The sequence below is a fragment of the Dendropsophus ebraccatus genome, chromosome 4 (assembly GCF_027789765.1).
Source record: "Dendropsophus ebraccatus isolate aDenEbr1 chromosome 4, aDenEbr1.pat, whole genome shotgun sequence".
Classification (NCBI taxonomy): Eukaryota; Metazoa; Chordata; class Amphibia; order Anura; family Hylidae; genus Dendropsophus; species Dendropsophus ebraccatus.
The window spans coordinates 35,495,458-35,523,278 of NC_091457.1; the positions used below are offsets into that span (position 1 = coordinate 35,495,458).

The 27,821-nt window shown below is 45.6% G+C and overlaps 1 long non-coding RNA gene across 2 annotated transcripts; it reads right to left on the bottom strand.

Annotated features, from left to right (window-relative positions):
* Positions 1 to 235: 235 nt before the first annotated feature.
* LOC138789574 (uncharacterized) lies at positions 236 to 27,821 on the bottom strand. Of its 2 annotated transcripts, none has more exons than XR_011362735.1 (5): positions 27,760 to 27,821; positions 759 to 843; positions 596 to 645; positions 426 to 482; positions 236 to 310 (listed from the first exon to the last, which is right to left on the bottom strand). It is a non-coding gene; the product is annotated as an uncharacterized lncRNA (long non-coding RNA). The 2 variants fall into 2 exon arrangements; XR_011362736.1 differs by lacking the exon at positions 27,760 to 27,821 and adding an exon at positions 948 to 1,072.

Genomic DNA, 27,821 nt, shown 5'->3' on the forward strand with positions numbered 1-27,821 from the left:
GCATTACGTGTGCATTACATTTACATTATGCCAAGTCCAGGCCGTCTGGGACTTGTAGTTCTACAAAACTCTTCCCAGTTCCTGTGACACAGAACGATGGCCAGCACACTGTCACTATCATTGTCGTTTAAATAGAATATGTTTTAAGACAACAATCAGCTGACATTGTGCATGTCCTATTACACCAAACAATTATGACAATCCAATATACATAAGGGGTTTTTGTAGTTTTTAATTTATTGAATATTATCTTAAAAAAAAAAAAAAAAAAGGCTTCTCCTCCCTCCACTGCCGCAGGATTCTAGATGTTCTGAAAAAATAATAAGACATGGTTAGATTTACTGATAATGTTCATAATATTCTTTATATTGACTATGATGATGATAAATTTGCAGATATGTCGGATGTTATGAAAGTATACTTACCATCCTCCTAACCTGCCACTGATCTCACCCAGAGAATTACTTCTTCCTGGGGATTCTCTGTAAAATAGAAAATATTTTACATTGTGAATGATGCAATTTTACCTGGGACAGGTGTTACTATATACTTGTACTATCCATAGACACCATGTAGATCATGCTCCTAGACTTACCTTGGTCATGCAGTTGTGCTCGCTCCTCCCTCCATGCAATGATTTTCATACTAAAAAAAAAGAAATGGAGAAAGTTATAATGTCCCTGTGCTATACAGTAACAACAGTGACCATTTGGACAAAAACAAGATATAACATACAGTACATGGTGACAATAACTTACCAGATGTATTCAATAAACCAGCCAAAGAGAGTAAGCAGTATAATCACACAGATTAAAATGAAAAAAAATCTCAGTTCATTGATCCCTGAAAAATAAAGACATTTTTAGAAAAATAGTTATACTTTTTACTTACTAATAATTATACAGAAAACACAGGTAACATAGGTAATAATATCTTGTGGTACATACCAGCCCTGGACGTTCTCGTCGCCATCCTTTGCCCATCAAAGGTAACAGCCGGCGTGTCAGCTGGTATTTACCCCAGCTCAGCACTGTGACATCATCATGATGTCATACATACATACATGCAATATGCTAATGATGCTGCATCCTCCTATATAATACTGATAACTGGCAGCTGCCTATGAATGTACAGGATGATTTTATGGAGGGAAAATATCTTATATAAATATATGAATTATCCTTCCGTAATAATAATATAATGCTGTATAATAATAGATTAATGTTATTTTACCCAAAATTCCTAAAGCAGACTAATAAAATAAGATATAAATATCACATATGTTACATATAATATCACATACATGTAATAATGTTATTATGATGAGATCTTTCATATAGTGATGCCCTCATAGGAAATGCTGCTATAAAGGGGCATTGCCATCAGAGACCCATAGGATGTGAGTAACATGTCTGATATGTGCTGCTCCGGCTTCTGGAATATTGGACCCCTGATTCCTGTCCCACCTGGTAAAGGGGCCACTGGCTGCAATACCCAGATAGTGAATAAATGGAGCAATATATCTTTTTATTTTCTTCTGTAGGAATTACGGAAATAGTTGTCCATGTATTTCCTGGGATAATGCCAGGGGCGTAGCTAATGTCTCCTGGGCCCTGGTGCAAGAGGTCAACTTGCCCCCCCCTTCCTCCTTCCTATTGGTATATATATATATATATATATATATATATATATATATACAGTATATATATATTTAGATATATAATCTCAAGACTGATATTACCAATAATACCAGTATATAGGAAATATTGTCACCATACATATTACCGTCATACTGCCACTAACCAAATCCTGTATACTGAGACCAATATTGCCAATAATACCAGTACACAAGAGGGAAATATAACCATCACACCACAACCTCTACCATTACCACATTATTACTGTCCAAATCCAGTATACTAAATCCAATAAAACACAGTACCAGATTACAAGTAACAAATATTACCACCACATACTGACTAACACCACCACATACTGACTAATACCGCCACGTACTGACTAACACCACCGCTGCTACTGAATAACATCCACTGTACACAGATCACTATCACCTCATCCAGTCATATAGAGGTGGACGCAGCTACACACAGGTTCTCTACTCCATATACATCACAGTGCAGATATATTTAGTGACTCACAGGGGACGTCTTCTCTGATCGGAGTTCTTCCCTTTTCATCTTCTCCATCTGTCCTGGGCCATTATGAGAACTTCTCCGAACCACGAATCCACAGAATCTGGCAGACAGACATATTAGGCTCCTCACTCTGTCACCATCCTCATCTCTCTACACACTGCACATCTGTATTGGCCCCTTTACACCCTCATTTAGTGGGTAGGCTGACTCTGTGACCTCCCCTTTATGGTATATGCCCCCTCTGTGTAGCCACCATACAGGGGCGTAGCTAGGGGTTCAGTCTAAGGGGGGCGAGTAACTCTGAGTGGGCCCCCAACCGATAATGTTACACATAGGGAACAACGGCAGACAGCAATGGTTTCTGCATAATAAAGAGTATATTCTACTACATTACTCTAAGTGAATGTGAAGGATTTAGAACAGTGTAAAAGGCTCTCTACATATAACCACTTTAAATTAAAGGGTTTTCCAAAAAATCTTGGCTGTTCTCTTCCAGAAACAGCACCACCCCTGCCCTCAGGCTGAGTGTGGTATTGAATCTCATTTCCACTGAAGTGAATTGAGCCAGGTTTTAATCCCACACACTACCAGGGTGATGCTGATTTTGGAAGAAAGTGCCTATGTTGTGCCAATCCTTAATTATACAAACCCCTTACCAGCATGGATCCAGTCCTGGGAAACTTCTCCCAGTTTGGATCCATCCTTTCCCAGCACCAGGGCAGGAGTGGCAGGGAGCGAAGCAGATTTAAAAGCTTGCAGCCTGATGAGCAGAATGCAGATAGGGATGTCGCGCTTTTCTTCCTTCCTACTGTAGATTCGCTAATCTCTAGTATTAACCCCCTTTGTGCAGAAAGCCTCAAACTCATTTTGCACCTGCGCAGTACGGCGCAGACCGGACGCGCTGTACTGCGCATGAGCGGCACAGCAAGAACGTAGGCGTGCTAGCGTTAGAGACAGCGCGCCTCCGATGACGCCGCCACAATTATGCAGGCTAATCACGCCCAGAGGGGCGTGATTAGCACTGCAGAACGCCCAGGGACCGTGACTACTTGCCCGCAGCTCCCCGCCCAGAGGACTACTTGGGGGTAATTTACATACAGTTTATAAAGTACGTTTTTGGCTTGTACATTGCAGGGACGGGGGGTATAAAAGCATGTTTGGGAAGTGTGCTGGGTGCTGCTACAGCATATTCCCATAGCTTTACATGCGTTTTTTAAGTGATTGGTTCCCTTTAACTTTTATAGACAGAATATGGGGCAGTACTACTCATGCGTAGTGTATTCGTAGTGTACAAGAAACATTCAATACAGGCGGGGTTCAAAGTCACAAGACACATACATGTCACACTCTGGTAGGTCAGTCCATAAATGGTCAGCAGCTTCCTGTACTGCACAGTCAGGCTGGCACAATGTATTGTTTACCATAAGTTGTTCATAGATAAGTGTCTCTTCCTAGCTTTGTATTATGAATAAAATGATAAGTTCAAGGAGCTCTGCTCATTGGTGTTCTGCCAGCATTCCTTTCCATCTGTCTGTCACGCTCTGATCACGCTCTGTTCATCTTCTAACTCAGAGGGCACTATATATAGGTGTAGTCATACAGGTACAATTCAAGTAGGTAAAATCACATCCCCTAGCATAATCAATACCCCAGGGTATACTCTGGCCTAGGCTATTTTATACCCTGGGGTATACTCTGGCCTAGGCCATTTTATACCCGGGTATAATCTGGACGGGGGTTAATCTGGCCGGCTACACTGTGAGTTTTTGTAGCACTAACTGATTTCAACTATAAGGCTATGTTCACGCTACTGTTTACGCTACTTGCAGCCGGCTACGTACGGAGCGCGAACTTACGCCCGCAGTCTACTTACGCTTCCCGAGCGCCCTACGTAGCGATCTGACAGTGGTCTTTTACTTGGAAATCTTCGCCTAGCCCCTGACACCCCACAGAACCTTTTGGATCGGCACAAAAAGATGGCAAAATGAAGAAATCACCACTACGTACGGGACCGCATGTTACGCTACGGGCGTAAGTTACAGCATTTTCGTCCTCAAACAATGGTCTGGTTCATTTTTTACGGCGCCACGTACGATCCTCGCGTAAGTTCTTACGTAGTGTGAACTGTGCCGCCGTATATCGTATACTTTCCATTGTACGCAAACTACGTAAGTCTCCGGCTGCTTATTCACGGAACGCGCTACGTCCGGAGACTTACGTAGTGTGAACATAGCCATAATCTACAGCAACGGGCCGATGGAGAGGAGCAAGCGAGCGCCAACCTGTCAGATCAGCGTTTGCTTGCTTTTTGTTCCCCGCTCGCTGCCAGTGCTATTATACATGCCGACAGTGAGTGAGTAAGAGCCAGGGGGCTGCAAGGAGCTGCAGGAGGGGCTCCCTGGAAGATCTAAAGATAGGAGATAGCGGCGGTCTGCTGCCGCTGCTCCTATTACACAGATCGATGGCGGGCAGACTGTAGTTATCGTTTACAAATTCTTCAACATGTTTAAAGACAACAATTACCCGACATTGTGCATGTCAGCTGATCGTTGCCTGATAACAGTAGATATTACTTCAAGCGATTAAAGGCCGTAACGGCTGATAATCTGCCGAGTACGGCCGATAATCGCTTGGTGTAATAGGGCCTTAAAGTAACACAGGGATCTGCATGCAATTTTGTGCACTGCAGCTGTCACGCAATAGTTAAAATCAATCAGTAGTGCTAGAACAGGTCACAGTATAGACCAGTGATAGGCAACTTTTTCAGCTTGGGGTGTCAAAATTCGGCAAGAAAACCAAACACAACTCGGGTGGTGTGTCACTTCGACCAATAAAACAATTTTGCGATATTTATAGTTTAAATAACAGAAAAATATACCCCCAGTCCCCATTCCTTCACCAGCACACCCCCCCAGTCCCCCTGGCCTCTCATTCCTTCACCAGCATACACCACCAGTCCCCTCTTGCTCCACATTCCTTTACCAGCACACACACCCAGTCCCCCTGCCCCCTCACCCCTTTACCATCACACACCCCCAGTCCCCCTTTGCTTCTCATTCCTTCACCAGCATACACCCCCAGTCCCCCTGCCCCCTCACCCCTTCACCATCACACACCCGCAGTCCCCCTTTGCTTCTCATCCCTTCACCAGCATACACCCCCAGTCCCCCTTTGCTCCTCATCCCTTCACCAGCATACACCCCCAGTCCCCCTGGCCTCTCATTCCTTCACCAGCATATATCACAAGTCCCCTCTTGCTCCACATTCCTTCACCAGCACACACACCCAGTCCCCCTGCCCCCTCACCCCTTCACCATCACACACCCAGTCCCCCTTTGCTTCTCATCCCTTCACCAGCATACACCCCCAGTCCCCCTTTGCTCCTCATCCCTTCACCAGCACACCCCCCCAGTCCCCCTGGCCTCTCATTCCTTCACCAGCATACACCCCCAGTCCCCCTGGCCTCTCATTCCTTCACCAGCATACACCACCAGTCCCCTCTTGCTCCACATTCCTTCACCAGCACACACACCCAGTCCCCCTGGCCTCTCATTCCTTCACCAGCATACACCCCCAGTCCCCCTGGCCTCTCATTCCTTCACCAGCATACACCACCAGTCCCCTCTTGCTCCACATTCCTTCACCAGCAAACACCCCCAGTCCCCCTGGCCTCTCATTCCTTCACCAGCATATACCACCAGTCCCCTCTTGCTCCACATTCCTTCACCAGCACCCCCCCCCCCCAGTCCCCCTGCCCCCTCACCCCTTCACCATCACACACCCCCAGTCCCCCTGGCCTCTCATTCCTTCACCAGCATACACCCCCAGTCCCCTTGGCCTCTCATTCCTTCACCAGCATACACCACCAGTCCCCTCTTGCTCCACATTCCTTCACCAGCACACACCCCCAGTCCCCCTGGCCTCTCATTCCTTCACCAGCATACACCCCCAGTCCCCCTGGCCTCTCATTCCTTCACTAGCATACACCACCAGTCCCCTCTTGCTCCACATTCCTTCACCAGCACCCCCCCCCCAGTCCCCCTGCCCCCTCACCCCTTCACCATCACACACCCCAGTCCCCCTTTGCTTCTCATCCCTTCACCAGCATACACCCCCAGTCCCAGTTTGCTCCTCGTCCCTTCACCAGCATACCCCCCCAGTCCCCCTTTGCTCCTCATCCCTTCACCAGCATACACCCCCAGTCCCCCTTTGCTCCTCATCCCTTCACCAGTACACACCCTCAGTCCCCGTTTGCTTCTCATCCCTTCACCAGCATACACCCCCAGTCCCCCTTTGCTCCTCATCCCTTCACCAGCACACACACCCAGTCCCCCTTTGCTCCTCATCTCTTCACCAGCATACACCTCCAGTACCCATGGCCCCTCATCCCTTCACCAGCACACACCCCCAGACCCCCTGCTCCCACCTGCCAGTAAGCATGTCCGATCACCAGTGATAAGCAGGAGCTTGGCGCCACAGATTGCTGTAGGGCGGTTGTGCAGGAGTGTGGCAAATAAGCAGCGCAGGAGCGTGATGCCACTGCGCATCAAATAAGGAAAGAGAACGCTAGGTTTTCATGGAGCACACATCAGGTGGGATGGGCGGCAGGGTATGAGGGGCGGCCAGGCTTGGGAGAACTGCCAGACCCTGGCTACTATAATTGCAGCGCCGCTGGGGCTGTGCTTAAGTCCTTATCAGCATGTGGCCACATACTTCTCTGTCTCACAAGTCATAGGTTTGCCATCAGGGGTATAGACCTAGTGATATGTTTGCACCGACCCTCTGTGGCTAGAATGACACCAGTATCCTTATAGGCAAACCAAGGGACTCCCTGCTGGATAAGTTAAATTGAAACCGGTTTTCACTTAATGTCTCACTGTCGTTTGGAGAGATTAAAGGCATAGACATGTCAAAAGTTTTGATTGATCCAGATTTGATTGTTCACACCCGTACCAATTGCGAGAACACTAAGCTAACTCTAACGCTAAGCGTGGTCTTCTCCTGGCTTTATGTCACGTGATGAATCTGGCTCCTAATTTAAGTCTACAGAGCCTGATTCTTTTACTGACACAGAGCGGAAAGCGGACTACGCTGCAGCGTGTTCCTCTCCCGACTCGTTCTCAAAATCGGCACGGGTCTGAACACTTGGACCGATGATGAGTCTTTTGACATGTCTTTATGACATGTTCCTGTTCTTTCTGAAATGCCTAACTGTACCACTAGGTGACGCTGGACACAAATACACCATATAACATTTTTTCTCTGTCATTGTTTCTTTTTGAATATAGTTATTTTCTACTTACTTATTTCTTATTGGGCACTGATACGATGGAACAGAAAAAGTCAAACCTAAACTGTTTCCACAACTTGGAATCATACACAATGTCTTGGTGTGCTGAATTTTTAAGGGTGCCTTCACACGTACCGACTCGCAGCGTAAATTACGCTGCGAGTCTGGTAGGTCCTGGCAGATCACTTTCACTACATACACACAGCGGTCTGAACGACCGCTGCGTGTATGTAATTCTGCCGGCCGCTTAACCCCTTCAGCTGCCGCCCGGCTCCCGCTCTGCTCCTGCTCTGTATGCATTACCTGTTCTCGCTGCATGGGGTCCCGGCGTACTGCTCTCCCGCCCGGCCAATCAGTGGCTGCGGCAGGGCAACACACTGATTGGCCGGGCGGAAGAGCAGTACGCCGGGACCCGTGCAGCGAGGAGAGGTAATGTATACAGAGCGGGAGCCGGGCGGCAGCTGAAGGGGTTAAGCGGCCGCTGCGTGTATGTAGTGAAAGTGATCTGCCAGGACCTACCAGACTCGCAGCGTAATTTACGATGCGAGGCGGTACGTGTGAAGCTACCTTAAAGCGGAACTCAGGAACAACGTTAGGGCCACCGATGCGTCATCCGGCCCGCCCCTTCTCTGTTACTTCGACTAATCAAAACTTCTGACATGTCAAACAATAACAGTAACGCTTTAAAATTGCAATTGTTTCTTGTATAATAACCATATATAAAAAAAGACCTCCTACATATCCTATAAAGGTGCGGAAATTCCTAACACCAATGGCAATGACCCCTTGCAACAAAAGGGGTAAAAATTATCAATGACTTTGTTTTGCTTCACCTATACTATGACATAGCACTTCCCATGGGTGCTCCCTGGGTGCTCTTAATCAATGCCACTCTGCAGTGTCTGACTGGAAGAAGAGATAAGGAAAGTTATTTTTGGGCGTGACTCAGTTATGGTTGTAAGGAAAGATTCTGCACTTGTGAGCGGCAGTAACAATTTGCTGCAATAAGATACAAAAATCCATTATGCACTGCAACAAAAACACAGAGAGGAGAGTTTATAAACACTGGTATTTCTTACGTCCATTTACGCTAAGCCCTGCCCACTTTCAATAAAGTTTCGGGTGCAGTTTAAAGCCCCGTTCACACTAGGGCATTGGTGCCGAGATTCTGTTTGGAAACCCCCCCGTGTGGACTCGGCGCCGAATCCTGCCTTCAATCTGTTTGAATGGGAGGGCTCATGCACCTCCGCTCTTTGCACCTGGGAGCTCTCCGCACCTCCGTGCCTGGGAGGGCTCATGTGCCTTTGAGGTGAGAGCAGAGGCGCGTAAGCCTCCCCATTCAAACAGATTGAAGGCAGGATTCGGCGCCGAGTTCACCCGGGGGATTTTCGCATAGAATCTTGTCGCAGATTCCGTAGTGTGAATGTGGTAAAATGTCACACATTTTTGTATAAAATGGGCTTTGTACAAATATTTGTAACTTTTTAATGCCGAAAAACTGACACAACTACCGCCATCTAATTCTGTTATGAAATTATTCTGGAGGAGTTTGTTGCTTTAGGCCTCATCCAGACAGGTATATTGTACCTGTGTTGTGGGTGTAACACCCTGAAACCTCCCTTAGGGACACTCTAGAAACAATCTTATAACATCATAAATTCTTATGATAATGTGAATTTTGAACAGAAGAACTTTTGGTGGGGGTTCAGTGTGACCATGACCATGCACCCTTTAATAGCTGCCGCTTATTTAGCTGAGAACTATTTGTCCTGATTCGGACAAATGTGCATGTGATTTTACTGGGAGAGGAGAGGAAGCTGCTGTCAGATACCTCTGGAAGCTGCTTATCGGTAGAGAATACAAAAGGATTGGATGTTGAAATTCAAAATGTCCGATCATTCTCTTCCCGGAAATCAATTGTCAAGGGAGAGTCAGGAGGCCACTATACACATTAGCCAGTTGGCCATCCTGCCAACACTTGTAGGCTTCACCAACTTTACTCTAATGTGTATGGGGCCGTACCATCCAAAATATATAGTTAATGGGCTGTACCCATGTTTTCAAGGCAGCCTTAGGGCTGCATCTAACTTCCTCTGCCACCGATAATCAATCTCATGCTTGAGATTTGCTCATCTCTAATAGTTAAAGGGAATCTGTCAGCTCCCAGGCCCTATCTAAGGTGCTGACAGTGTGCTGTAGCTGGCATTTTCCGTGTGATCATGTCACCTTTTGGTAATTTGTCTGTGCAGTGGAATATACACAATCTCAGGTCTCCTACCGTAATGAAGAGTCAAACAGGAGTTGCTCGTTCAGTTGTTAGCCAGTGTCTCTGATTGCAGATTAGTCCTCTGTAGGCAGTTTATGTCTGAAAGAAACACTTAGATATAGTTGAATCTCTCAAATGTGTTGGAGCTGAGGTCTACGGTTAACTCTTTCCCTAATGGAAATAAAATATAGGTCTTTATTTTCTTTTTTTTCTCATTATTGTATCATTTTTAAGGCTACTTTCAGACACAGTATTTTTGCTCAGTATTTTGCTACCAAAACCAGGAGTGGATTCAAAACACAGAAAAGCTATGATTACACACTTCATACACACTGTTGAAATTGATTGAATGGCCATCATTTAATGACAAATAGTTGCCGTTACTTTAAAACAATGGCGGTTGTTTTGAAAAAATGGACATTATTTGCCATTGAATGACGCCCATCTATTAAATTTCAACAGTGTGTATGAAGTCTGTGAACATAGCCTTTCTGTGTTTTCAATCCACTCTTATTTATGGTTGCAAAATACTGAGCAAAAATACTGTGCATGAACATAAAACGTTAAAAATTATACGATACTGAGAAAACAGAGAAAAAAATAAAGACCTATATTTTATTTCCATTAGGGGATTTAAACCAAATAATGAACTGCTGTCAGGTCTCTAGAATGGTGATACACCCCTAGACCACAGCTCCAACACATCTTGGCTCAGAGTGTTTCTTCCAGACATAAACTGCCTACAAAGGACGGATCTGCAATCAGAGACACTGGCTGACAGCTGAGCGAGCAGGAGGCCGGGCAGCATTGATTATTCATGAAGAAGAGGGAGGAGGAAGGAGTGGAGGGGTATGCCAGAGTGTGGCACAAACAACTCCTGTTTGACTCTTCATTACAGTAGGAGACCTGAGATATGTATAGTCTGTGCATAGTTCACTGCACAGACAAATTACCAGAAGGCAACATGCTTACTAGGGGACTGCCATCTACAGCAAACTCTCAGTACCTCAGGCTGGCAGATTCCCTTTAAACATGAATACAATGATTCCCATATAATTGTATACTGATTTTCCCAAGGGGCAGAAAGGGTCCTCTGTGCATACAGGCGCTTGTAAGTGGTCACAAACACATCAGATTTGTTCAGATTTGCTACTTACTTCCGATTCAAACAATACCAAGCTGTGTACATATGGAACAAGAAAAACTGTAAAAATGAAGACTGTTTCTGTTAGTATGGAGAACATGTAAAGAGTGGAGCCCTTTCTATATTTTTTTTCTCTTAGGACTGACAGGGAGGCATGTAAAGGGAATCTGTAGAAGCAGTTAGGGTATTAAAAGGTTTAATAGATTATGGGAATTTATCAATGCTTTCACTAGAAAACTACTGTTAAAAAGTTGCAAATGTCTGTATAACATTGTCAATTTTGTGCAATTCTCAAAAATTTTGCACAAAACACAGAAAATAAGGGGGGGGGGGGGATCCGCCCAAATGAGTGATTGCACAAAAATCTTGGAAAAAATCCAAACATCTTTATTTCATAAAAGGACACCCTCCAAGGGTTACAACCAACACGTTTCAGTTACCCTTAACTTTTAATCAATTACATATTTGCAATTTTACACTTAAACCTACACAGAAATAATTGATAAATTCCTCCTATGTGTACGCTGTTTTTATACCTACACCGTACCTATTTTCTACTGCAGGAGACACCAGTGCAGTGCAACACCAGGCCTGGACTCTTTGCCAGAAGTACACACATAGTGACTTCCTCCCTTACTTCTATAGCCAATCACTGCACATCATACACTCCCCTCTGCTATGCCATGACATAGTGCTGGAAAGTGCACTAGACTGAACAAGCTGGTACTTTCTGTGGGGGAAGATTTACACAGTACACTGGTATAAAAGCCATGGAGCACAGGGGATTAGAACCCAGGGTGGTGGCAGCCTTTATATGACAGAGCTCAGCCACTTACCTCAAGACTACCTCGCCTTATAAGTTTTAACCATAGAAACCACCAATGTTGTTGTTTTAATAGGACTTCAGTCTGATTAGCAGATGGGAAGTGATGTCGTGAGGACACCTGGGAACATGGAAATCCTTCCGGGTCATAAATATTATAAATACTAGTGTGTAATGTACCTAATCATGCCTGATGAAGAGGGTGGTTAACCCTTGAAACGCATAGCATCTTATTGGCAAGAATACTGGGAATCTCTGCCTCTTGATTGAAGTGGAGTGACTGTGCCTGGAGGTGTATTTACACTCAGACACAGTGCTCTCTGCTGATAACTCTGACAAAGACAGGAACTGTCCTAAGCAGGAGAGGTTTTCTATGGGGATTTGCTATGGACAGTTCCTGACATAGACAGAGGTGGCAGCAGAGAGCACTGTTTCTGAATGTAAATAAAACACCACTTCCTGGAGGATATATAGTAGCTTTTAAGTATGGTAAGCCTTGAGATTTTTAAATAGAAGTAAATTACTACAGTTTTTATCTAAAGGTATTGGAAATAAAACTGTGTGATTGTCCTTGCTAAATCAGCATACAATAAAAGCAATATCATAGTTTAACCTCTTCATGCTCAGGACAATTTTAAGGGCTGTAGGATTTTTTTATTTTCACATTACTGCAGCGTGTTGCTGCATTTGTGTTTCCCACAATGCAGCTGAATAAGGGCTTGTTTTTTGCAGGAGGAGTTGCATTTTATCATTTTGGGGTACATATAACTTATTGATTAACTTTTATGATCTCTTTCTATAGGCGCATGCTGGGGGTCAGTATGACCTTCTTCTTATGTTTTACTGCGTTTGCACAGTAAAATGTCATCATGTTCCAAAACCTGTTACTTTCACTTTTATATTCATACAGCCAACTTGTGTTTCACAGTACGTGTCATTTTTTTTTAATAGGGACATTTTTAAGGTTTGCTTAGATTAATTCACCTATAATTCCTTTTAGGAAAGAGTGAAGATTAGAGATGAGCGAACCTGGAGCATGCTCGAGTCGATCCGAACCCGAACTTTCGGCATTTGATTAGCGGTGCCTGCTGAAGTTGGATAAAGCCCTAAGGCTATGTGGAAAACATGGATATAGTCATTGGCTGTATCCATGTTTTCCAGACAAACGTAGAACTTTATCCAAGTTCAGCAGCCCCAGCTAATCAAATGCCGAACGTTCGGGTTCGGATCGACTCAAACCCAAACCCGATTCGCTCATCTCTAGTGAAGATTTTAAATTGTATCTTTTTTTTACTACAGCTTTATCAGAAACCTCACCAGAGAAAGAGAGTGATACATAGGAGGGTTACATACATTGGGCATGTTCCCCACCAGAGGGAGCATTGCATTATACCTACGGAGTGGTAAATCCGACTATGTGATATTATATTATTTGTTAAATGTGCACAAGAAGTTTGGACACAATTCATACACTTTTTTTTTGGAAAAAGCTGCATGGGTTTCTATCTCCTTTCTGGTGGGTTGTGTCTTCTTCTGCGATAATGTATAATGAATAGTGTTGAGCGAGCACTAAAATGGGCTGTGTAAATGAAATATTCAAAAATTAGGGTATGTTCACACTGAGTAAATCAGTGTGCCATAGCCTGTCTGCGGAAGAGCGCACGCTCCTCTGCTGCTGACGCTCTCCGCTTAAGGAACTCACATGTAACTTCTCTGAGCTGAGAGTGGCGACAGCGAAAGAAGCGCGCACTCTCCTATATACATGCTATTCGGCCTGTTTTACTCGGTGTAAACACACCCTTAGAATAAGTATTGAAACCGTTTCGGAGCTCCCGACATCATCATGAATAATGATGCTGAGAGATCTGAAACTGTTAAAATATTTGCACCACTATATATTTAAATAGCAACCCAAGCATCGAGCTTGATTGAGTACCCTAATGCTCGATCAAGAACTTTGCTCGACTAATGGTGCATTTACACACAGAGATTTACCTGACAGATTTTTGAAGCCAAAGCCAGAACAGGATTTTAAAAAAATTCGCGAAATCTCAGTTTTTCCTTTATGACCTGTTCTCTTTTTATAGTCTGTTTGTGGCTTCGGCTTCAGAAATCTGTCAGATAAACACTAATAATGAACAATTGAAGTAAAGGTTATTGAATTTCTGGAGCTTCAGTCTGGTGTACAAGTTTTCTTCCTTTAGTGCTGGACTTAAGGCCCTTTTACACAGGCCGATTATCAGCAAAAGGCCTTCCTAGGAACTCTCAATTAGCCAGTAATGATGCCACCGATTAGATTTGGTTTTCTATCTGCCGGTAAAACTTATTATTATTATTATTATGCCTTAACATCTCTCTGTGTAAATAGGAGATGTGCAGCCGATAACAATGAATGTTAATGGTCACACAATTTTTCTTGCCTTGTAAAGGCAAGCGGTGATCTCACTGATTGGCGCTCATTTGCGTCCGTACATGGCCCCATATAGGGCTGTACAAAAGGACTCTTAGTAATAATTTCAGTTAGGGAGAAGAGTTCAGATGTTATTAGAGCTGTATTGTCTGGATTGTCGCTCACTTACAGAGCCTATTACACCACTCGATAATCGTGCAGGCAGGACTGCAAGGACTTTGTGAGCAATGTCCCTGCAGCCGTTGTCTTAATGCCCCGTTGGCCGCCCATCAGCTATTAGGCCCCGTTCACACGTAGCAAAACTAGAGGAATTGCCGTTAGCCTCCCTCTCATAATGGGAGTCTATGGGAGGCGCGCGCTTCTGTTCTCAAAGCGTCTCTCCGCACTGAAGAATGAACATGTTCATTCTTCAGCGTGGGGAGAGCAGCAGCGCGCGCCTCCCATAAACTCCCATTATGAAAGGGAAGGCTAACGGCATTCCGCGGCAGATAATTCTGTCGCGGAATTCCGCTAGTTTTGCTACATGTGAACGTAGTCTTACGCCAGATTTTTTTTGACAGGTGAGCGTACGAGTATGTTGCTTGTATGCTCGCTCATCTGCTGATCGCTTTTTCTATTACACAGGGATATATCTGCCTAATTGGTAGATAATCACTCAGTGTACTAAGGCCTTAATTCTCCAGTGTCTAAAAATTATATAGCAAAAATATATATATGAAGCATAGGCTTACTTTTGGGATTTTATTTTCCTTAGTTTTGTTTGTAAGAATGTCTTCTAACACTCATTTCTTTAACTGCTTGCCCTTTGAACCTTCTAGATAATATGTATCTATCATTGCCCAAGTGCAATATCATCTTCATAACCTTTATCACTTGATAATAGCAGCCTAAAGGTTTCACCATGACTTCAACAAGGAAAAATCTGTTTATAAGCCTGGGTTCACACATAGTATTCAGTATTTGTAGACAAAACCAGGACTGGCTCCAATACACAAGAAAATCCTTCTATTGTAGTTTTTCTCTGGGTTGATTCCACTCTAGGCTTTGGCTACAAATACTGACCAAATACCAATCAAATACTAGCCAATATATTGTTTAACATATGACATGTGAACCTGCATAATTTGTAGCCATACCCCATACCTGCTGAAGTATAAGTGTAGTGTCCTGGTATGGGTCTTCCACTAAGTTCTATATCCCCTGGGTAAAGTGCCTCTGTCAGGTATTGCACTAGAGGGGGATAAAAGTGCTGTTGTGTATTTTACCCACTAGGTGTCATCAGAGCCGTATTAACAGCTGCTGCCCTAGGCACTAAACCTAAAGAAGCCCCATCTTCACTCACCAATTGGCATCATGATTTTCTAATTTCAGAACATCATATTGACATCTGATCAGTCTTAGGCTATGTTCACACTATGTAAGCTACGTAGTAATCACGGCCGTTGTTGCATATTTGCAACAACGGCCGTGATTGCTACGTAGCTTATGTAGTGCTGCCTTCTATGGAATCCCGGGCGTGTATACACATGGTAAATGACTAGAGATGAGCAGGGGTGGTCTTGGCATTTCTGGGGCCCCAAGCGAAGTTATGTCTGGGGCCCCCCCTCGACACGTGTTTCAAAACAAAAGACCGCTGTGTGTTGCCCCCAGTAGTATATACCCCTTGTGTGCTACAGTCAGTAATATATACTCCTTGTGTGCTGCCCCCAATAGTATATACCCCTTGTGTCCTGCCCCCAGTAGTATATACCCCTTGTTTGCTTCCCCCAGTAGTAGGTAGACCCCTGTGTGTTCCCCCAGTTATATATAGCCCCCCGTGTGCTCCCCCAGAAGTATATAGACCTCCTGTGTGCTGCCCCAGTTGTATATAGACCCCCCTGTGTGCGGCCCCCAGTTGTATATACCCCCTGTGTGCTCCCCCACTAGTATATAGGCCCCCTGTGTGCTCCCTCAGGGGTATTTAACCCCCTGTGTGCTCCCCCACTTGGATATAGACCTCCTGTGTGCTCCCCCACTTGGATATAGACCCCTGTGTGCTCCTCCAGTAGTATATAAACCCCCTGTGTGGTTCCCCCAGTAGTATATAGACCCCCTGTGTGCCCCACCAGTATTATAAAGACCCCTTGTGCGCTGCCCCAGTAGTATACAGACCCCGGTTTGCTCCCCCAGTTATATATAGACCACCTGTGTGCCTCACAAGTAGTATATAGACCCCCTGTATGTTCCCCCAGTAGTATATAGACCCCCTGTGTGCCCCAACAGTAGTATATAGACCCCTGTGTGCTCCCCCAGTAGTATATAGCCCCCCTGTGTGCTCCCCCACTTGGATATAGACCTTCTGTGTGCTCTTCAAGTTGTATATAGACCCCATTCTGCTGCCCCAAGTAGTATATAGACCCCCCGTGTGCTGCCCCCAGTAGTATATAGACCCCTCTGTGAAGCCCCAGTAGTCTATAGTCCCCCTGTGTGCTCCCTCCATTTATATAGACCCCCGATGTGCTCTCCCCCAGTTAAACAGACCCCTGTGTGCTCCCCCTCCCATATAGTATATAACACAATAAAGCAAACACTTATACTCACCTGGGTCCGGGCGTCTCCTCTTCTCTTCACTCTTGTGGCCCGCCCTGTCAGTGCTGCTGCATGTAACTATGAGCGCTCATTACGAGTGCTCATGGTTACAGTTCAGATGGCAGCAGCGAGCGGGGCAGCGGCCCTGTCCAGCGGTCTTGAGCACAAGAGCGGGGCGTGGAGGCCCCCCTGGATGTTGGGGGCCCCAAGCGATCGCTTGGGGTGCTTGGTGCCAAAGACCGCCACTGGAGATGAGCGAACCGGGTTCGGGTTCGAGTCGATCCGTACCCAAACGATCGGCATTTGATAAGCGGGGGCTGCTGAACTTGGATAAAGCTCTAAGGTTGTCTGGAAAACATGGATACAGCCAATGACCGTATCCATGTTTTCAACATAGCCTTAGGGCTTTATCCAAGTTCAGCAGCCACCGCTAATCAAATGCCGAACGTTCGGGTGCGGATCGACTCAAGCATGCTCAAGGTTCGCTCATCTCTATAACTGACATGTCAGTTTTCTGCGGCCGCTATTCAATGAATAGCAGTCGCAGAAAACCTTGTCAGTTCACACAATGGAGCATGCGACTCCGGTCAGTAAAGATCATTTGGCCAGTACTGCAGTAGCGTCCGGGATGATCTTTTCTGACATCGGCCAGTCCGTTATCCAACTGGGTCGCGCAATGGCCAGTGTCATACAAAGTGGGATCAAAGCCTTACCTGACCAACACTGCCATACTGTGACTGGATAACACCGCCATACCAGACCTGAACAATACCACCATACTCCTCCAGACTTGAAAAGACACCAGATTTACTGGCAAGTCTGAACTGGAGGTGGAAGACTAAAAAAATAAAAACAAAGAAAAAAACTTGTGTCCTTTCCCCTGCTCCCCGGTGCTGCCTCCCTGAAAGGTGCTGCCCTAGGCACCAGACCGCGGGTGCCTAGTGGTAAATACGGCCCTGAGTGTCACTCTCTGTCTTATATGTACAAGTCTTCCCATGAGCCCAGCTAACCGAAGGTTATAGGTTAACAGTTGCCTGTCACATGTTTACTGTTGTCCTATCCAACCTTCTGGGAAGCCTCGGAAAGTCTGCTACACCCAGTTGTAAAGGCCTGGGGCTCATACTACCCAACTTTGCACTCATCTAAACATGAATAGGGGTATTTTTCTCTACTTCTACTAAACCTCATCCCAGCAGAGTACACTACTACTTGGACAAGGCCCCAAGACGGTCCCCCTACTCACTCCTCAATCTACCTCAACTCTCCTCTTTCTCTAAACCAGTACCAGCATTGTATTGTATTGTACTGAAGTTACCAGTAAAGAAGTTGTTCTGGTTAAGTCATTGGACTCTGCTGTATTTTTGTGTGCCACTGCACCTGCACCTATACCTTACACTTGGGTTAACCTTTCCGCAACACCACTGACACCACCATGACAAGTGCCCAAGTAATACATTTTTTAACCAGTTTGCCTACTTGACATGAAGGATGCTCGTAATGTAGCATGCTGCAGATAATACCAAAATTACAATATATAAAGAAAGGGGTCTGTGGAGCCTCAGTCACAAGTCAAAACATGGGAATAGCAAGATATCCTTCCTGGGAAGGAAACCTGTTGCCAAGGGGAGATCACCAAACCACCCTGATATGTAGCCACTTAAGTCCCACTCAGTTGCGGGTATTAGGACAAATGCCTCAAAGTATCACCTGAATATGACACTGACATATACTGCGTTACACGAAGCGATAATTCGCCCAATCGATCGTTTAACGATTTTGGAGCAACAATTTTGTTTTTATAACAATGAGCGTTTAGATGAATAAATTGTTAGAAAAATCGTAAGAAAATACGTAAGAAAAATCGTTTTTAAGATCGCTTAAGCCCATCTTTTACATAGGCTGAATCTTTGAAAGACTGTTTACACTAAACAATCTGCGAATTTTTAGCAAACGATGAACGACGATTTGAGAACATGTTGAAAGATCAAAATGAACGATTTTCCGCTCATCACGTGATCGTTTGCTGTGTTTATACCGAACGATTATCGCTCAAATGCAATCGTTATTGCAAAAATTTGAACGATAATCGTTCAGTGTAAATGCAGCAATACATTAGTTTCTCCTGAAACAACAACTTCACACACTGTTCCTTCTCATGTAATGCTGCCACACACTGCACCACCTCATATAATGCTGCCACTCACTGCACGCCCTCATATAACGCTGCCACACACTGTACCCCCTCATATAATCACACAACTGGCCAAGATATGATAAAGTGGGCCCTTACCAAAATGCCCCTATGCTGTCCCATCTGATGATTGCATAAGGGTTCTTTTACATATACAGATAAATCACTTAAAGGAGAAGTCCAGCAATTATAAAAATTTCACAGGGATAGCTGACAGTTCCGCTACAAAAAATTTTTGGAGGGAAAGAGTGGACATGCCACAATTTAACATGCCAATCCTTTGTTCCTGTGGGAGATATACCGGCTGAGTTGGCTACCAGAAGTTTATTCTCCGGCTTCCATTTACATATACATGCATGCCTCGTTGAGCTCTTGTATCACAGCTTTGTTTTTCCTATTGAAATAAAGCAAGCTTTACAACCTATAAAGCTGCCCACGGTCATAGCACAGTATAGAGTTTACAGTGGTGTGGCAGAGCTAAGCCAGCTCTGCTTGGTGTACTGAGTTGCAAAAGCAAAAACAACAAGTAACAACTAGAGATGAGTGCAACTCAAGCATGCTCAAACCCGATCGTTCGGCATTTGAATATTGATGGCTGAAGAAGCTGGAAGCAGCCCTAGGAAGTCCTGGAGAACATGCATGCAGCCTATGTTGTATCCATGCTTTCTTGGGCTCCCTAGGGCTGCATCCAACTTCTTCAGCCACCTGTATTTAAATGCCGAACGATCGGACTTGAGCATGCTCGTGTTGTGCTCATCTCTAGAAACAACATAAAACTGCATGTCAGACTCGCCAATGAGACAAAAACAGGGAATTTCTACTCAGCCATGTAATACTACAGATACGTGACAGTGCTGTAAAGGTAATAATAGGAATATTAATTCTAGTCTTTGAGTCATATAAAGGGTAAGATTTCTTAAAGATTAAGAAGACTTAAGGCGCATTGGAGCCCTCAGCCCAATCACATTGTCTGTGTTATCTAAGGGGTTGAAGTTCTCATATGGACGCTGTCACTGTGCTTAGCAGGGCAATTAAAGTATATGGCATTGGTGATAACCACAAAAGCAAAGGTTACTGTCATAAAACATAGACACAGGGCAAAGTCACGCAGGGATACACAGCCTGGCACTGACTGTAATACTCACCACAAGATACAGAGTGGAGTTCGTTGCTACAAAGAATGTAATATATTGTCCGCATGTCAAACAGTGGAAGACAAATCCGATCCTGAACCAATTCAAAGCAAATGTCCAGTTTGGATTTGATCATTTGTCATTGCTTCAATGCATTTATAATAATAAAAAAGCAAGTTTGTAAAGCAGACCGCTGCTATATAAGTCATTTGACGATCAACATGTTCAAAAACAAACAACTTCAACAATCAGCCGACATGAATGATGTCGGCTGATCGTTCCCTGCTATTCCACAGGACGATTATCGACCGTAGCGGCTCATATCGGCTGAATACGGCCGATAATCGTTCCGTGGAATAGGGCCTTTAGGGTCCTATTACACATAGTGATTTTTAATGATTAACGACTAACGATAAACGTTCGCAAATGAGATTGTTTATCGTCAGCCTGAAATCGTTCACCATATTACACAGAACGATAGTCGTTAGTTTCGATCATTTTTGCGATCGTTTCTATGATCTTTTGCAACTTCTGATACCAGCAAAACAATAAACAATGTGCAATTACACTGAACAATTAGTGAACATATGCGGAACTTGACCGAACGAATGTGAAATTACAGCGAACGATTAACGATAATTTTAGGTCCAGATCTAAATCAACGATCAACGACATACAACGATTTTTTGATCGTCGCCTGCAATTATACAGAACGATTATCATTTAAATTCGAAAGATAATGATCCCATGTAATAGGGCCATTAGACAAAACATGTGTTTGGTGTTAGCCCCTTCCATCTGGTCTCTGCTACTACTGCATATCAGGATCTGACTACACATAAGTTTGTTTGTGGTCTGTTACCATGATATTTTTAAAGTGGTTTAATTTTATTTATAGTTGTGTTAGGGAATAACATAGTTGTAAAGTAAGGTTGAAAAAAGACGTAAGAAAGTTCAGCTGGTGAATGCGTGATGACTTGGATGTTTCCACTAATGATCCAGAAGAAGGTCAAAAATATATCTAAAAGGAAAACAGCAATCAGAATGGATCAATGTTCAAAACAAGATGTCTATACATTGACAGAGCTGATGCCTCTCTTTAGGCTGGTTCTGAAGCCCTCCACCGAGCCCTTATGATAACTAATATGAGTAACATGTCACTCATTGCGTTTTCTTTGGGAATAGCTGTGGAACAGTGGAATCAGCGTCCATAACCACCATTACAATGCAGTCCAAAGTGTCAAAACACAAAGCGGAAATACAAAGCTAGTTTTGGAATCCTCACACTAAATATGGCCGTAATTTTGAGGTAAAAATACAACTGCATTTCCAGTGTAATAATCCACTTAACTGAATTCAATAGAAAATTGGTTGGCAGTGCTCACACCGTATAGAATAACGGCCATCATTGATTGTGACCGTCCAAATAATTATTATTATTTAACACCTGCTTTACCACCATCCAAATAATTATTATTATTTACCACCTGGTCACACACTGTTTTATCTTCACTCAAAATTATGGCTATACTTTTTTTTCTTTTTTACTGTGCGAACATAGCATTATAGTTAAGGACACTTTTACATGCAACAAACGATTTACCATATATTTTTTGCACATTTAGGCTATGTTCACACAATGTATGAGACCGGCCGTTCCGTGACCCCGGCCGGGTCACGGAACGGCCGGTCTCTGGCCGAATCATCTCATCAGCGTGCGCCCGCATCAGAGCTTACAATAGCACACAGTGAAGCGAGCGGCCGGAGCCGCCCACTTCACTGTGTGAACTGACAGGTCTTTCTGCGGCCGGAATTCACTGAATTCCGGCCACAAAAAACTGATATGTCAGTTATTTGCGGGGCTGCACAGATCCCGGCCGGAGCGTATACGATGTGTGTATGCTCCGGCCGGGATCTTATTGCTTAATAGGCTGTGTTCCGCTGCACAAAAACTACGGCCGTAATTTTACGTAGTGTGAACAACTTAGGCTGGGTTCACACTGCGTTTTCAGCATACGTTTAACGGATCTGGGTTTTTTTAACGGACAAAAAAATAGTGTCAGCAACGTTTTTGTGTCCGTCTAAAAAAACGTATCCGTTTTGATCTGTTTTTTTAATAATGGAAGTCAATGGAAAAACGAATCAAAACGGATGCACACAAATGCATCAGTTTTTTGCAATCCGTTTTTCATCCGTTTTTTGCAAAAAAACAGATAAAAAAACGGATTGCAAAATCGCAGTGTGAACCCAGCCTAACCATGTCTTAGACATCTGTTCTTATGACATAGAAACAAGTAATCATTTAATTTCACCTTCTAACTAAGATTCTTCATGCCTCTTATCAGGATTTAGGAACTTACAGTAAGTAATAATAAATCTGGCACACCTTGATTGACTATGAGCCACATGCTGTAATAGCTGGCATAGATTTTAGCTATAATTTACACAACTTTCTGACATAAACTATAGAAATTCTGATGGGCAGTGGGAAGCCCTTCCACTAAATTCTGCCCATTTATTTTAAAAGGAACCTATCACCATAATTGCTACCTAAGCTATTGGCATCATACTATAGAGCAGAAGGAGCTGAGCGGATTGATATATATCTTTATGGGGAAAGATTCAATATAACTTGTTATTTTGCAATTTAAATTTTTGATGTTTCTATGGTAAACAGTCCAGTCCATTGAATGACACTGTGCACTGGGCTCCTTAATACAGAATGAGCAGAGATTTCAATCAACAAGTTACAAGTTATACTGAGTCTTTATCACAAAGATATATATCAATCTGCTCAGTTCTTCCTGCTCTATAACATGATGGCAATAAATTAGATAGCATTGTCTTGGTGACAGGTACCCTTTAAGTGGCATAAGTAATGTCCCTCATAGGTGTCTAATGGGTGAATTAAGGTTTATTGGTTTAGAAAGTAACTGAATTGAAAACTGGCTTAATGGCTACTCTGAATGGTCCCGGATATAAGTGGTGTACCCCAAGAGTCAGTACTGGGCCCCCTTCTGTTTAACTTGTTTATTAATGATATTGAGAATGGAATTAACAGCATTATTTCTATCTTTGCAGATGACACCAAGTGAGTGTTTGGATGTCCACTTGGCAAATGAGGTTCAATGTAGATAAATGTAAAGTTATGCACCTGGGTACTAATAACCAGGGCTATATTAACAGCTGCTGCTGCCCTAGGGGCTAAACCTGAAGACTCCCAATCTTGGGGAGCGCGGGGGAGCGTAGTTTCGGCCACATGCATTTCTCTATATGTAGAAACATTGTTGAATCGCATTTTTCATGGTTTGTAACCGCTTAAAACATAAATAATATGCTGTCTGCATATTGTCTGAAGGAATTCTCACCACAGGATTAGTAGGTAATAGCTCCAGGCGTCGCATTTACCACTGCCACACCAGACCTGACCAATACCGCCATACTGTGACTGGATAACAGCGACACACCAGACCTGACCAATACCATGTAACGCCTGGAGTAGTGGATCCACTGGACCGTCACTAGCGATAGCACTAACCTCACCAGGGAGCGGAGTCTAAGGGGCCGCTGGTTTTCACCAGAGCCCGCCGCAAGGCGGGATGGACTTGCTGCGGCAGGCGACCCCCAGGTCGCTACCACTGGCTTGGTTGCTAGTGACGGCAGGCGAGGCGTGGCAGGAGCAGTAGGCAGGAGATAGTGCAGGCAGAGGACTGTAGACGTGCTCGCAGGTGGCGGACAGGACACAGGAACAATGGGAAGGCAGCGGGCAAGGACTAGGGACAAGGACTGAAGACAGGAACAAGGGACAAGGACTAAGGTCAGGAACAACAGGGAGCTGGGCCAAACGCTATGGGAAGCATGTAGAGGCTCCAACACCTGGGAGGGGGCAGGGCTGGAACTTATAGCAGAGTGTGATGTGCAGCAACCAATTAGGGGCGGACTGCCCCTTTAAATGTGAGACAGCCGGCGCGTGCGCCCTAGGAGGCGGGGACGCGCGCGCCGGCCGGCACAGCGGGTGACAGGAGCGGGGCGAGGTAAGGCGCCCCCCGGGGCTGAACTAGTAGCAGCGCCGGGTCCCTGCACATGGATCCCGGCAGCTGCATGGATAGGTCGCGGCGACGGCCCGGAGCACGGGACGCCGCCGCGGCCGTGACATACCGCCATACTGTGACTGGATGACACTGCCATACCAGACCTGACCAATACCGCCATACTGTGACTGGATGACACTGCCACACCAGACCTGACCAATACTGCCATACTGTGACTGGATGACACTGCCACACCAGACCTGACCAATACCGCCATACTATGACTGGATAACACTGCCACACCAGACCTGACCAATACCGCCATATTGTGACTAGATGACACTGCCATACCAGACCTAACCAATAGTGCCATACTGTGACTGGATGACACTGCCACACCAGACCTAACCAATATCGCCATACTGTGACTGGATGACACTGCCATACCAGATCTAACCAATACTGTGACTGGATGACACTGCCATACCAGACCTAACCAATACCGCCATACTGTGACTGGATAACACTGCCACACCAGACCTAAACAATTCCACCATACCCACCCCTACCCCTCCCCCCCTCAAAAATACACCAGGGCTGAACTAGTAGCAGCGCCGGGTCCCTGCACATGGACCCCGGCAGCTGCATGGATAGGTCGCGGCGGCGGCCCGGAGCACGGGACGCCGCCGCGGCCGTGACAGTACCCCCCCCCTTTGGCCTCCCCCTCTTTCTTGCCTGCAGATGGAGGCAAATCAGTGATGAAGTCCATCCCTATATGGCGAGGGAATGTGGATTTGCGGTTGAAACCCTTCTGTAAGTTCTCCCGGATGAAAGAGGACATGGCCTCAGTCTCTGGTACGGAGAGAGGGTACACCCGACCTTGTGGAGGAGAGGTTCCAGGAAGGAGGTCTATGGGACAATCGTACGCCCGATGAGATGGTAGAGAGTTCGCCTCCGTGGCAGAGAAGGCATCAGGCAAGTCTTGGTATTCCGCCAGTAGGCCGAATAGAGGCTTGGCGGGGTCAGTAGACAACATAGAGTACTTGGGCTGAGGTGATCTCAGACACCGGTTGGAACAGTCCTGACCCCAACTGAGAATCTTCCCGGTTCTCCAGTCCAGCTTAGGGGCATGTAATCGCAGCCAAGGGAGTCCCAGGAGGATGGTGGAAGAAGAATAGGGCAGGACGTAGAAGGAGATATTTTCCTGATGTGAAGTGCCCACCTGGAGGACTAGAGGTGCAGTCTGGTAGTGCACATGGTCGGTAAGAATCTCGCCCGTGACCGAGGAGATAGTCAGGGGTCTGGCTAGTTGGGTCACGGGTAGCCGCCATCTCTGGACCAATGTAGCTGCAATAAAACTGCCTGCTGACCCAGAATCAAGAAAGGCAGTAGTCTGGTGAGTTTGTCCTGAGGGTGTCTGGATGGAGACTGGCACAGACAACTTTGGAGAGGTGGCATTCACACTTAGGGAGACCTCTCCCACCGGACCTAGGTGCTGGCGTTTCCCGGACGCTTGAGGACGTTGGGGACATCTCAGCCGAAAGTGATCCGATCCACCGCAGTAGAGGCAGAGATTCAGCTCCAGACGACGAATTCTTTCATCAGGCGTCAGGTGAGCCCATACCACGTTGCGGGGTGCTGCAGATGTTAAGAGGTTAGGTGAGTATGGTGGAGGGACCTGGCTACTAACTTAACTACTGAGGATGCTACCTACATTGGGGGAACTAGCTACAGGTGTAACGCCTGGAGTAGTGGATCCACTGGACCGTCACTAGCGATAGCACTAACCTCACCAGGGAGCGGAGTCTAAGGGACCGCTGGTTTTCACCAGAGCCCGCCGCAAGGCGGGATGGACTTGCTGCGGCATGCGACCCCCAGGTCGCTACCCCTGGCTTGGTTGCTAGTGACAGCAGGCGAGGCGTGGCAGGAGCAGTAGGCAGGAGATAGTGCAGGCAGAGGACTGTAGATGTGCTCGCAGTTGGCGGACAGGACACAGGAACAATGGGAAGGCAGCGGGCAAGGACTAGGGACAAGGACTGAAGACAGGAACAAGGGACAAGGACTAAGGTCAGGAACAACAGGGAGCTGGGCCAAACGCTATGGGAAGCATGTAGAGGCTCCAACACCTGGGAGGGGGCAGGGCTGGAACTTATAGCAGAGTGTGATGTGCAGCAACCAATTAGGGGCGGACTGCCCCTTTAAATGTGAGACAGCCGGCGCGTGCGCCCCCTAGGAGGCGGGGACGCGGGCGCCGGCCGGCACAGCGGGTGACAGGAGCGGGGCGAGGTAAGGCGCCCCCCGGGGCTGAACTAGTAGCAGCGCCGGGTCCCTGCACATGGACCCCGGCAGCTGCATGGATAGGTCGCGGCGGCGGACCGGAGCACGGGACGCCGCCGCGGCCGTGACATACCGCCATACTGTGACTGGATGACACTGCCATACCAGACCTGACCAATACCGCCATACTGTGACTGGATGACACTGCCACACCAGACCTGACCAATACTGCCATACTGTGACTGGATGACACTGCCACACCAGACCTGACCAATACCGCCATACTGTGACTGGATAACACTGCCACACCAGACCTGACCAATACCACCATACTATGACTTGATAACACTGCCACACCAGACCTGACCAATACCGCCATATTGTGACGAGATGACACTGCCATACCAGACCTAACCAATAGTGCCATACTGTGACTGGATGACACTGCCACACCAGACCTAACCAATATCGCCATACTGTGACTGGATGACACTGCCATACCAGATCTAACCAATACTGTGACTGGATGACACTGCCATACCAGACCTAACCAATATCGCCATACTGTGACTGGATAACACTGCCACACCAGAGTTAAACAATTCCACCATACCCACCCCTACCCCTCCCCCCCTCAAAAATACACCAAATTTACTGGCAACTCTGAAGTCTCTGAGTTAAGAGACTAAAAAAAAGTTGTTTCTTTCCCCCTGCTCCCTGGTGCTGCCCCCCTTCATGGACCACGGTTGCCTAGTGGTAAAAAAGACCCTGCTAATAACCTGCATGCATCATATGTCCTTGGGGAGGTGGGGGGGCGGGGTACACTGGGAGAGACACTGGTAGAGAAGGATCTGGGTGTAATAAAATAACATTGATTCATATGTATAGAATCTAGACTAATCTGGACATTGTGTGATCAGTGTATTTTCAGGCCACTGTTCATATCCTCTTTAGTTAATGTACACCCCTGTAAACAAAACTCTATATATCTGTTTCAGTTACCTAGTATAATGATGAAATTCCCTCTACTGTAGGGCCATATTACATGAGTGCTGATTGTGTAGAGCAGTGTTTTTTTTACTAAGCCTACTACACGGCTCGGTAATCGTGCAGCCAGTGACATTTCAGCTAGTGAAATATGATGGGTCCAAACGACCAGATCATCCTACAAACAAGCATTTGTTGGTTGATTGTTAGCCCTGTTATACCGGCAAATATCAGCCTATTTGACCGACAATTACCTTAAGTATTCCTGGGATGCCTATGATTCTTTAAAACTGTGCAAAATCAATCATTTTAGAATAGATTTGATATTGAAAGCAATGTATAAAGTTCCAATACAGGTGTATATATCCCCCATCCTACATTATATTGTATCTAGTTATGGCATATACACTATGGTATATGCTTTAGTTATATCACCGATTAAAGTGTAAAGAACATAAGCCCTGGGTTCCTTGGCAGACACACCTTTTAACCTCCACACCCTTCTCTTTTACCGCATCCACCAGTCTTGTCACCATGTTTGTGAC